Genomic DNA, 11,025 nt, shown 5'->3' with positions numbered 1-11,025 from the left:
GACAGGGAGGCCGGGTGTGCTGCAATTCATGGGGTCACAAAGAGTCGGACACAACTGAGCGACTGATCTGATCTGATCTGATAGATAGTATGTAAATAACTCAATGTACCAGTTCACTACTTCAAACAACGTTTGGTGTTGTCTCAAATAAGAAATGAAAATGCAGTGAATTATTATAGCCATGTTGTCTTTCTTTCTGTTATGTGAGTATATCAAAAAGTCAGTATTAGCACATATAGTACTTTAAGAATTAGTAGCAGAGTGTCTTATTCAGGACCTGAATAAAATATAGTTTTATAGTAACCTACACACTGGGCCAAAATAATTTCACCGCTATGTGAATGGAGCCACTACCTTTTACAGGTAGGGTTGAGCTGGTGCACCAATCATCAAATTCATTCAAGAACCTAGGCTCTTCTGCTTTAGCTCTCTCCTTTCTTCCAGCAAGCTCCAAAGTAGCTGGTCCTATATCCTCTGTACAGGATTATCTTCTTAGCAATCTTACCACCATGATCTGGTTGTTTGCTGGTCTCCTGCCATACCGTGCCTTCTTCAAGGTCAGATTACAAGCTGCTTCTCATCATCTGGGGTAACATACCCAAAATGTTTGGCTTCACCATTGATCCAGTCAGTACACAACTCCTCTACTGAAGCCAAAAACTGGAAATGGCCTTTGGGATCAATCACAATTCTTATTTCCTTCTAATTTTTCCCCTATAAACCAATTATTTTAAAGAGGGGAATCTATAGTATATATACTGTTTCGTGGCAATATTTACTTAATTCATTATGAACATCTCCCCATATCATGAAGAACCTCAGAAAGGCCTTTGAAGCCATCTGTCCCTTCATTTCTCAAGTTAAATCATAGAATGCTCATCTCACAGAGTAGTGCAAAGAATGATGGAGGCCATTTTGAAACAGTTTTGCAATCTCCAAAGCACCTTACGTCTGCTACTTCCTCACACTGGGAACTTAGGCACATTGTCTGATCTCTTTATCTGTGTCTTTATCTGTGAAATAGGGATAATACCTACTGGGCCATCATGAAAATTAGATGATGCAGGAGGCATCCAGCACAAACGAAGTGTTCAGTAAATGGTAGTTATTCTTAACAGCTATGCTGCTGCTGCTAAGTCGCTTCAGTTGTGTCCGACTCTGTGCGACCCCATAGACGGCAGCCCACTAGGCTCCTCTGTCCCTGGGATTCTCCAGGCAAGAATACTGGAGTGGGTTGCCATTTCCTTCTCCAATGCATGAAAGTGAAAAGTCAAAGTGAAGTCACTCAGTCGTGTCCGACTCTTAGCGACGTCATGGACTGCAGCCTACCAGGCTCCTCCGTCCATGGGATTTTCCAGGCAAGAGTACTGGAGTGGGGTGCCATTGCCTTAGCAGTGATAAAATGTATTTTAACTACTCACGCTATACTCCTGTTTTACAAACTCAAGAAAGTCTGGGCCATATGCTTTCCTCCCCTTTCCCACTGTCTACTCAAGTGGAGATCTGGCCTCCTGCAGAGGCTATAGGACAGGAATTTTCTTTGTTAATCTTGCTGCTAACCAGAGAGGTAACTGTCAAGATGTGAATGCTGAAGAGGGTACAAACCCACTGTGCGGCCAGGAGCCTGTGGTATTAGGAAGTCTGAATTATATGTCTCAACTGGAGCATCGTAGGGTGAACAAGGTGGTCATAATTTCTCCCTATAGAGTTGTTTTTCAAATTCCATATCAGATTTACATATAATACTGTATGTTAAAAATATTATGTTCATTGTACAAGGCTTATAAAGGAAAAAATTTTGAACATCCATATTCCTACCACTTAGAATTTGTTAAAATTCTTTAAATTTAACATGTTAAATTGTTAACATTTCTTATTTCCTTCTAATTTTTCCGCTATAAACCAATTATTTTAAAGAGGGGAATCTATAGTATATATACTGTTTCATGGCAATATTTACTTAATTCATTATGAACATCTCCCCATGTCATTTAATAGTCTCTAATTACAATTCCATCATGTGACTACCTTTGGGTATTCCGTCTTACAGTTCAACCAGTCTCCTACTCTTGTGCATTGAGGTTGTTTCAGTTACTTTCAAAGTTTCAGGGACTTAAACGGGCTGCTACTTTCCTTAAATAACAGGGTGCTCTGGGAATGTCTGCTGAAAAGAGGCTGATAAAGTTGCCAGGCATTTTTCTCTCTGTGCCCTGGCACTGCAGAGCTAAGAAAGCTGAAGCCAGGGAAGCCTGAAGGTTCCTGGAGGGTTGCCCCTTCACCCCTGCCTCCCTCCCCCAAGTTTCCTATTCTTTAACCTGAAGAAAAGGTGTTGAGATGAGAGAAATTGGGGGAGTGATTGACTTGGGCTCCGCTAATAAAACCTTACACAACTCCTGGCATATGTGTTTTCATTCTACAGATGGGGAAAGTAGGGCACAGAGAGAATCTATGCAAACCTGCTAATTAGAGCATCTGAGTTTGATTCCTGGACTTGGTTCTGAAATTTGAACTCTTCCCCACCAAGCTCCTATTTCTTCTAAAAACTGATGGCTATAACTTCATTCTTTTTTTTTTTCCCCCTGTGAGAAATGTGTTGTCAGTCTCCTAAGATTTATTGGTTATCTGCTCCCTTAAAAAAAAAATTCCCTCCTGACTGTCCAAGAATTTCTTCTGCCTCTGAGTTTCCCAAGTTGGCTCCTTCTTTGCCTAAAGAATGTATCCTCATTCTTTGATGAAGAATCAGACAACTTACCTTTTTCCCACCCATATATTTGCTTGTTTTCTTACTGAAGCATTCTCACTATATATGTTGGGAAGTCAGACTCATAAAGGGAAGTTCTTTCAAGCTGCATCAGTTTAACAATGTTACATAGTTCCCTTAGCTTTGGGGAGTTATGAAGTATGACTGTATAGAGTAATAAGTCTTTTTCTTTGGTTTGGTTATAAACTGGTTCTGAAGGAAGTTCTAAAAGAGGCTTTACAAAATTGTTTAGAGCCATGCAGCATCATTAAAATGGATGTATCACCTCCCAATATGACACTTTGAAGGCAGTAACACATATTTGGAAGTGTAATTTCTGGAATGTTTTGTTAAAGGCTGTATGCATCATCAAATCACAGTTTTAACCAGGAAGACAACTTTTGGGGGACTTCCCTGGTGGTCCACTGGGTAGTGCTCTGTGCTCCCAATGCAGAGGGCCCAGGTTCAGACCCTCAGGGAACTTGATCCTGCATGCCTCAACTAAGAGTTCAAATGCTGCACTAAAGATCCTGCAAGCTGTCCCCGTGCAGCTGAATAAATACTTAAAAAAAAAAAAAAAAAAAGATAGCTTTTTGGGCCCCCCACCCCCACCCCACCACACACATCATAGCAGTACCCTAACCCAAGCTACCATCGCCTCATGGCTGGATTTTATCAGTAACAAATCTCCCGGAATCCACTTTTTCTTCTTTTTAGCTAGACAGGGTGAGCTTTGTCATTGTGGTACAGCTAATCCCCTCCTTCCCCCAGCTTGAAATACCACAGCTGCTTCCCACTGTCCCTAATACTGGCCTTTCTTCTCCCCTATGGCCATTAGACCTTTGCAGGAGCATTTTCCCTACCTAGAATGTTCTTCCTTTACAGGTAGTTAAAGCGCAGAAGATGAATCCAAGTTTCATAATTCCCAGGCTGAATCTCTAACATAAGTGTGTTCCTGGGGATTTGTTGTTATCCAGCAAGGGGAAAATATGATTTGGAGGTTCAAAGGAAATTCAGTAGCACAGTGGGTAAGAGTGTGGGCTTTGGGGTCAGTCTGCCTGGATTCCAGTCCTGGTTCTATCCTGTACTAACCACATGATATTGGGCAAAAAATTTTTTTCAACACCCTTGCTTTATTTCTTCTGTTATATAATGGGCCACTATAGGGGTATCTTGGAGGAGGGCATAGCAACCCACTCCTGTATTCTTCCCTGGAGAATCCCATGGACAGAGGAGCCTGGCTGGCTACAGTCCATGGGGTCACAAAGAGTCAGACACAACTGAAGCAACTTAGCACACACGTACAAGGGTATCTACCTCATAAAGTTATACTATTTAAATAAGTTAATACATGGAAAGAACTCAGTAAATTTTTTAAAGTCTCAACAATAAATGAAGGCCCCAATATAATTCCTTATGTGAAAGGTAAAATCAACATTGCTAATTTTCTCTTGTTTTCTTCTGGAGAAAAACAGATACAGCAAGCAACTGGGAGGCCTTCCCAGGGCAGCCAAAGGCTGGTCCTAGCAGATAAGGCTTCAGGGGCTGCACTATGTAGGGAAAGACATGTGATGACTTAGTCAGAACAGGTGCCAGGCCACAGATACCAGTGAACTGAGATAATATGAAGAAGCCTAAAGGGGGTTAAGAAACACACAAGGAAAAAAAAGAAATTTAAAAAATCACAACAGCAGGCAAAAAGATAATATATTTACAGATGAAATCAGTTTCAGCTTCTCAACTAAGCCCCATCATGTAAAATATCTTCTACTTATGTGATAAACATTTTGGAGGCTATCTGAGGTCCCAGAACTTCTTACCAGAATGTTCTCTGGCAGCTTTGAGATCCATCATTTCTAGCTACTTCTAGGTACTATTTTGTACCTAGAGGAGAGAAGCTACTCTTCTGTTTACTACTCTCCTATTTCTCTCTACTTACTGTGGATCTGAGACTCCAACCTGAGTGAGACAAAGCTCTTTGTATCCCCCATTTAATGCCTCACAGAGTCTTTATTAATTAAATTTAGAAAATAGTTTTACTGGCTTCACTTACTAGTGAGTTTTCAAGTAAAAAATAATGAGAATACAGAATTTGTTATGAGTTTGGTAACCATGAGTGAGTTCCAGCCACTTGTTGACCTCGTTATGCCCATTGAATCTCCTGACTAGTCTCTGCCACCATCTCTCTGTGAGGTCAGATAAGAGGAGGGAATAGGTAAATCACCTGTTGTAGGCCACAGGATGTAAAAATTAGCAAGAAAAGCTATCCTCATACGTGGTGTTCGTAGACTATTATTAGACTTATGAGTTATGGCAAAGGCTCTACCACTTGATGGTTCTTGGAGAGATGATGTGCTGAAACTCAGGTGCTTGTGAGCCATGGTCACTCAGTGACAGCTGAGGTGAACTACAATGCCAAATGACCTAGTTTCTTCACCTTTGAAATGTTAAGCAAGTGTATGAAGGCCAGGCATCTATAGCTTGCTAAAACTTCCCTTGAAAATTATTTTTAGGACCAGTAGGAAAAAAAAGCAAGAGAGTTCCAGAAAAACATCTATTTCTGCTTTATTGACTATGCCAAAGCCTTTGACTGTGTGGATCACAATAAACTGTGGAAAATTCTTCAAGAGATGGGAATACCAGACCACCTGACCTGCCTCTTGAGAAATCTGTATGAGGTCAGGAAGCAACAGTTAGAACTGGACATGGAACAACAGACTGGTTCCAAATAGGAAAAGGAGTACGTCAAGGCTGTATATTGTCACCCTGCTTATTTCACTTCTATGCAGAGTACATCATGAGAAACGCTGGACTGGAAGAAGCACAAGCTGGAATCAAGATTGCCGGGAGAAATATCAATAACCTCAGATATGCAGATGACACCACCCTTATGGCAGAAAGTGAAGAGGAACTCAAAAGCCTCTTGATGAAAGTGAAAGTGGAAAGTGAAAAAGTTGGCTTAAAGCTCAACATTCAGAAAACAAAAATCATGGCATCCGGTCCCATCACTTCAAGGGAAATAGATGGGGAAACAGTGGAAACAGTGTCAGACTTTATTTTTCTGGGCTCCAAAATCACTGCAGATGGTGACTGCAGTCATGAAATTAAAAGACGCTTACTCCTTGGAAGGAAAGTTATGTCCAACCTAGATAGCATATTCAAAAGCAGAGATATTACTTTGCCAACAAATGTCCGTCTAATCAAGGCTATGGTTTTTCCTGTGGTCATGTATGGATGTGAGAGTTGGACTGTGAAGAAGGCTGAGTGCCGGAGAATTGATGCTTTTGAAGTGTGGTGTTGGAGAAGACTCTTGAGAGTCCCTTGGACTGCAAGGAGATCCAACCAGTCCATTCTGAAGGAGATCAGCCTGGGATTTCTTTGGAAGGAATGATGCTAAAGCTGAAACTCCAGTACTTTGGCCACCTCATGCGAAGAATTGACTCATTGGAAAAGAGTCTGATGCTGGGAGGGATTGGGGGCAGGAGGAGAAGGGGATGACAGAGGATGAGATGGCTGGATGGCATCACTGACCCAGTGGACGTGAGTCTGAGTGAACTCCGGGAGTTTGTGATGGACAGGGAGGCCTGGCGTGCTGCGATTCATGGGGTGGTAAAGAGTCAGACATGACTGAGGGACTGAACTGAACTGAACTGCATTTCGGACTCTTTTGTTGACCATGATGGCTACTCCATTTCTTCTGAGGGATTCCTGCCCGCAGTAGTAAATATAATGGTCATCTGAGTTAAATTCACCCATTCCAGTCCATTTTAGTTCGCTGATTCCTAGAATATCGAATTTCACTCTTGCCATCTCTTGTTTGACCGCTTCCAATTTGCCTTGATTTATGGACCTGACATTCCAGGTTCCTATGCAATATTGCTCTTTACAGCATCGGACCTTGCTTCTATCACCAGTCACATCCACAGCTGGGTATTCTTTTTGCTTTGGCTCCATATCTTCATTCTTTCTGGAGTTATTTCTCCACTGATCTCCAGTAGCATATTGGGCACCTACTGACCTGGGGAATTCCTCTTTCAGTATCCTATCATTTTGCCTTTTCATACTGTTCATGGGATGGCATCACTGACTCGATGGACGTGAGTCTGAGTGAACTCCGGGAGTTTGTGATGGACAGGGAGGCCTGGTGTGCTGCGATTCATGGGGTCGCAAAGAGTCGGACACGACTGAGTGACTGATCTGATCTGATCTGATGGGGTTCTCAAGGCAAGAATACTGAAGTGGTTTGCCATTCCCTTCTCCAGTGGACCACATTCTGTCAGATCTCTCCACCATGACCCGCCTGTCTTGGGTTGCCCCATGGGCATGGCTTAGTTTCATTGAGTTAGACAAGGCTGTGGTCCTAGTGTGATTAGATTGACTAGTTTTCTGTGAATATGGTTTCAGTGTGTCTGTCCTCTGATGCTCTCTTGCAACACCTACCATCTTACTTGGCTTTCTCTTACCTTGGGCATGGGGTATCTCTTCACAGCTGCTCCAGCAAAGCGCAGCCACTGCTCCTTATCTTGGACCAGGGGTAGCTCCTCACCACCGCCCTTCCTGACCTTCAGTGTGGGATAGCTTCTCTAGGCCCTCTTGAGCCCATGCAGCCACCGCTCCTTGGACGTGGGGTTGGTCCTCCCGGCCGCCGCCCCTGGCCTCAGGTGTGGGGACATGCAACCAAAAATAAATAATGTTAAAAAAAATAAAAGAATTATATAGCCTGATGACACCACATAAACTGACTAGAACCAAATGGCTCCAAGATGGCAGATGAATTGTCTTCCACTAGACTTGAACCTCAGTATACAATCATTGTTACATATCAGCAAACTAAATGACATACCCACAGGTGCAAGAAGAGTTTCAAAGCAGACCACAAGGGTCAAAAAGGGGGTGGTGGCCCAATTCCTGGAAATCTCCACCCCCTTTCCCAAATAGCTGGAATTTTCCTCCCACACATTAGCCTATAAAATTACTCACTCCTACAAAAACTGACAACCCCATACCCTGGGGCCGCTCTCACCTTCTAAGATGGCCTACATTCTGTGGAATGTGTTTCTTTCTAAATAATGTGACTTCTTACCTACAACTTTGTCTCTCCCTGAATTTTTCCTATAAATGAGACCTCAAGAACCTGAGCTTCATTAAGTCCTGGAACCAGGTGTGTGATCGCAATTAAAGGACTGTAGGTTCAAGTCCCAGTCTGAGTTACATGGTTTCCCCCCCTCCCCCAATATTCTCCCATTTCTCTTCTTCCATTGCTTGCTAAGCACCTTCATCAAGCATGTTACCCATACTTCCAATGATATTTCTCCATGCCTTTGCACACGCTGCTCTTTCCACCTGCGATGTGTTTATTACCTCCTTCACTTAATTAACCCTTAATCATTCTTTTATTTTTTAGAATTTTTAAATTATGTAATATTTCAAACATACAGATGTTGGGATCTCCTATTTCCCCAATCCTGTCTCTTATTAGAGGCTCTCTTCTTGTCTGTGAGGTCAAGCCACAGCTTGCCACCCATGTGGGGATAGGAATAGCCATCATCATAGGTGGCAAAAGATAAAATGCTCACCACTGGCCATCCCCGGCCTCCCCAGGCCCAGAAGGTGACACTTGCTTCCAGAGATGGGGCAGAGGTGGTGGTATTTTATGACAATACATTTTGAAAATACAGATTAAATGAAAAAGTATATAAAAACTACACGTTACTAAAATTGACTCAAGAAGAAATAGAAGACCTGAATCATTCCATAATCAATAAAGGAATGGAATCTACAGTATAAAATCTTCCCCTACCAAAATCACTGACCTGGAACATTCTGTAGCTGAGGATTGCAGGAAATGCTTATTCCTAGTGCTTGATATTTGCTACCATGTGGAAGGAACTGTGTTGGCCTAATATAGCTGGCATCTGTCTAGCTCTCAAGGTTACTTACCTTCAGGGGAATGGGGAAAAACTGCCTCATTAGTAAATATAGAGGAATAAGCTTGAGTGCCCCTGGCCTCTACCTCCTTTAATTGGCTTGTTTCAGAGAGAAAGTGCATGAGTGACCTTATTTATAAAGGCACTGCCCTTGCTGGATAGATCTTAGGTTCTGGTGCTGCCTGTCTAGGTGTATATTCAGTCTGTCTAGGTTTGGGGATGGTATTAAGAAGCTTGCTGCTGCTAAGTCGCTTCAGTCGTGTCTGACTCTGTGCAACCCCATAGACGACAGCCCACCAGGTTTCCCTGTCCCTGGGATTCTCCAGGCAAGAACACTGGAGTGGGTTGCCATTTCCTTCTCCAATTAAGAAGCTTACTGTTGCCTTATTCATACTTGAGCCACATTATCTAACAACTTTTTCAAGCATTGTTGTTGTTCAGTCATTAATTCATATCCAACTCTTTGTGACTCCATACACTGCAACATGCCAGGCTTCCCTGTCCTTCACTATCTCCCAGAGTTTGCTCAAACTCGTGTCCATTGAGTCAGTGATGCTATATAACCATCTCATCCTCTGCCACCTGCTTCTCTTTTTGCCTTCAATCTTTCTCAGCATCAGTGCCTTTTCCAATGAGTCAGCTCTTCGCATGAAGTGACCAAAGTATTGGAGGTTCAGCATCAGTCCTTCCAGTGAATATTCAGAACTGATTTCCTTTAGGATGGACTGGTTGGATCTCCTTGCAGTCCAAGGGACTCTCAAGAGTCTTCTCCAACACCACAGATCAAAAGCATCAATTCTTCAGCACTCAGCCTTCTTTATGGTCTAGCTCTCACATCCATACATGACTACTGGAAAAACCATAGCTTTGAACATATGGACCTTTGTTGACAAGTGATGTCTCTGCTTTTTAATACACTGTCTAGGTTGGTTGTAGCTTTTCTTCCAAGGATCAAGTATCTTTTAATTTCATGGCTGTAGTCACCATCTACAGTGAATTTTTAGTCCAAGAAAATCCACTTTTCCCCCTTCTATTTGCCATGAAGTGATAGGACCAGATGCCATGATCTTCATTTTTTAATGTTGAGTTTTAAGCCAGCTTTTTCACTCTCTCATCCTCATCACAAGGCTCTTAATCAAGCATACAGATGATATTCTGTTTCTACCTTTATTTTCATACACCTGTTTCATACACCTATATCTATTTCTTTTCACAGTTCAGTTCAATTCAGCCGCTTGGTCGTATCCGACTCTTTTCGACCCCATGAATCGCAGCACGCCAGGCCTCCCTGTCCATCACCAACTCCCGGAGTTCACTCAGACTCACATCCATCGAGTGAGTGATGCCATCCAGCCATCTCATCCTCTGTCATCCCCTTCTCCTCCTGCCCCCAATCCCTCCCAGCATCAGACTCTTTTCCAATGAGTCAACTCTTCGCATGAGGTGGCCAAAGTACTGCAGTTTCAGCTTTAGTATCATTCCTTCCAAAGAAATCCCAGGCTGATCTCCTTCAGAATGGACTGGTTGGATCTCCTTGCAGTCCAAGGGGCTCTCAACAGTCTTCTCCAACACCACACTTCAAAAGCATCAATTCTCCGGCACTCAGCCTTCTTCACAGTCCAACTCTCACATCCATTCATGACCACAGGAAAAGCCATAGCCTTGACTAGACGGACATTTGTTGGCAAAGTAATATCTCTGCTTTTGAATATGCTATCTAGGTTGGACATAACTTTCCTTCCAAGGAGTAAGCATCTTTTAATTTCATGGCTGCAGTCACCATCTGCAGTGATTTTGGAGCCCAGAAAAATAAAGTCTGACACTGTTTCCACTGTTTCCCCATCTATTTGCCATGAAGTGATGGGACCGGATGCCATGATCTTTGTTTTCTGAATGTTGAGCTTTAAGCCAACTTTTTCACTCTCCACTTTCACTTTCATCAAGAGGCTTTTTAGTTCCTCTTCACTTTCTGCCATAAGGGTGGTGTCATCTGCATATCTGAGGTTATTGATATTTCTCCTGGAAATCTTGATTCCAGCTTGTGTTTCTTCCAGTCCAGCGTTTCTTATGATGTACTCTACATGTAAGTTAAATAAGCAGGGTGACAATATACAGCCTTGATGTACTCCTTTTCCTATTTGGAACCAGTCTGTTGTTCCATGTCCAGTTCTAACTTGCTTCCTGACCTGCATACAGATTTCTCAAGAGGCAGGTCAGGTGGTGGTCTGGTATTCCCATCTCTTCAGAATTTCCCACAGTTGGAACCAGTCTGTTGTTCCATGTGCAGTTCTAACTGTTGCTTCCTGACCTGCATACAGATTTCTCAAGAGGCAGGTCAGGTGGTCTGGTATTCCCATC

The sequence above is a fragment of the Bubalus kerabau genome, chromosome 8, assembly GCF_029407905.1.
Source record: "Bubalus kerabau isolate K-KA32 ecotype Philippines breed swamp buffalo chromosome 8, PCC_UOA_SB_1v2, whole genome shotgun sequence".
In the NCBI taxonomy this organism is placed as follows: Eukaryota; Metazoa; Chordata; class Mammalia; order Artiodactyla; family Bovidae; genus Bubalus; species Bubalus kerabau.
Note: the sequence above shows the minus strand (reverse complement) of the source record.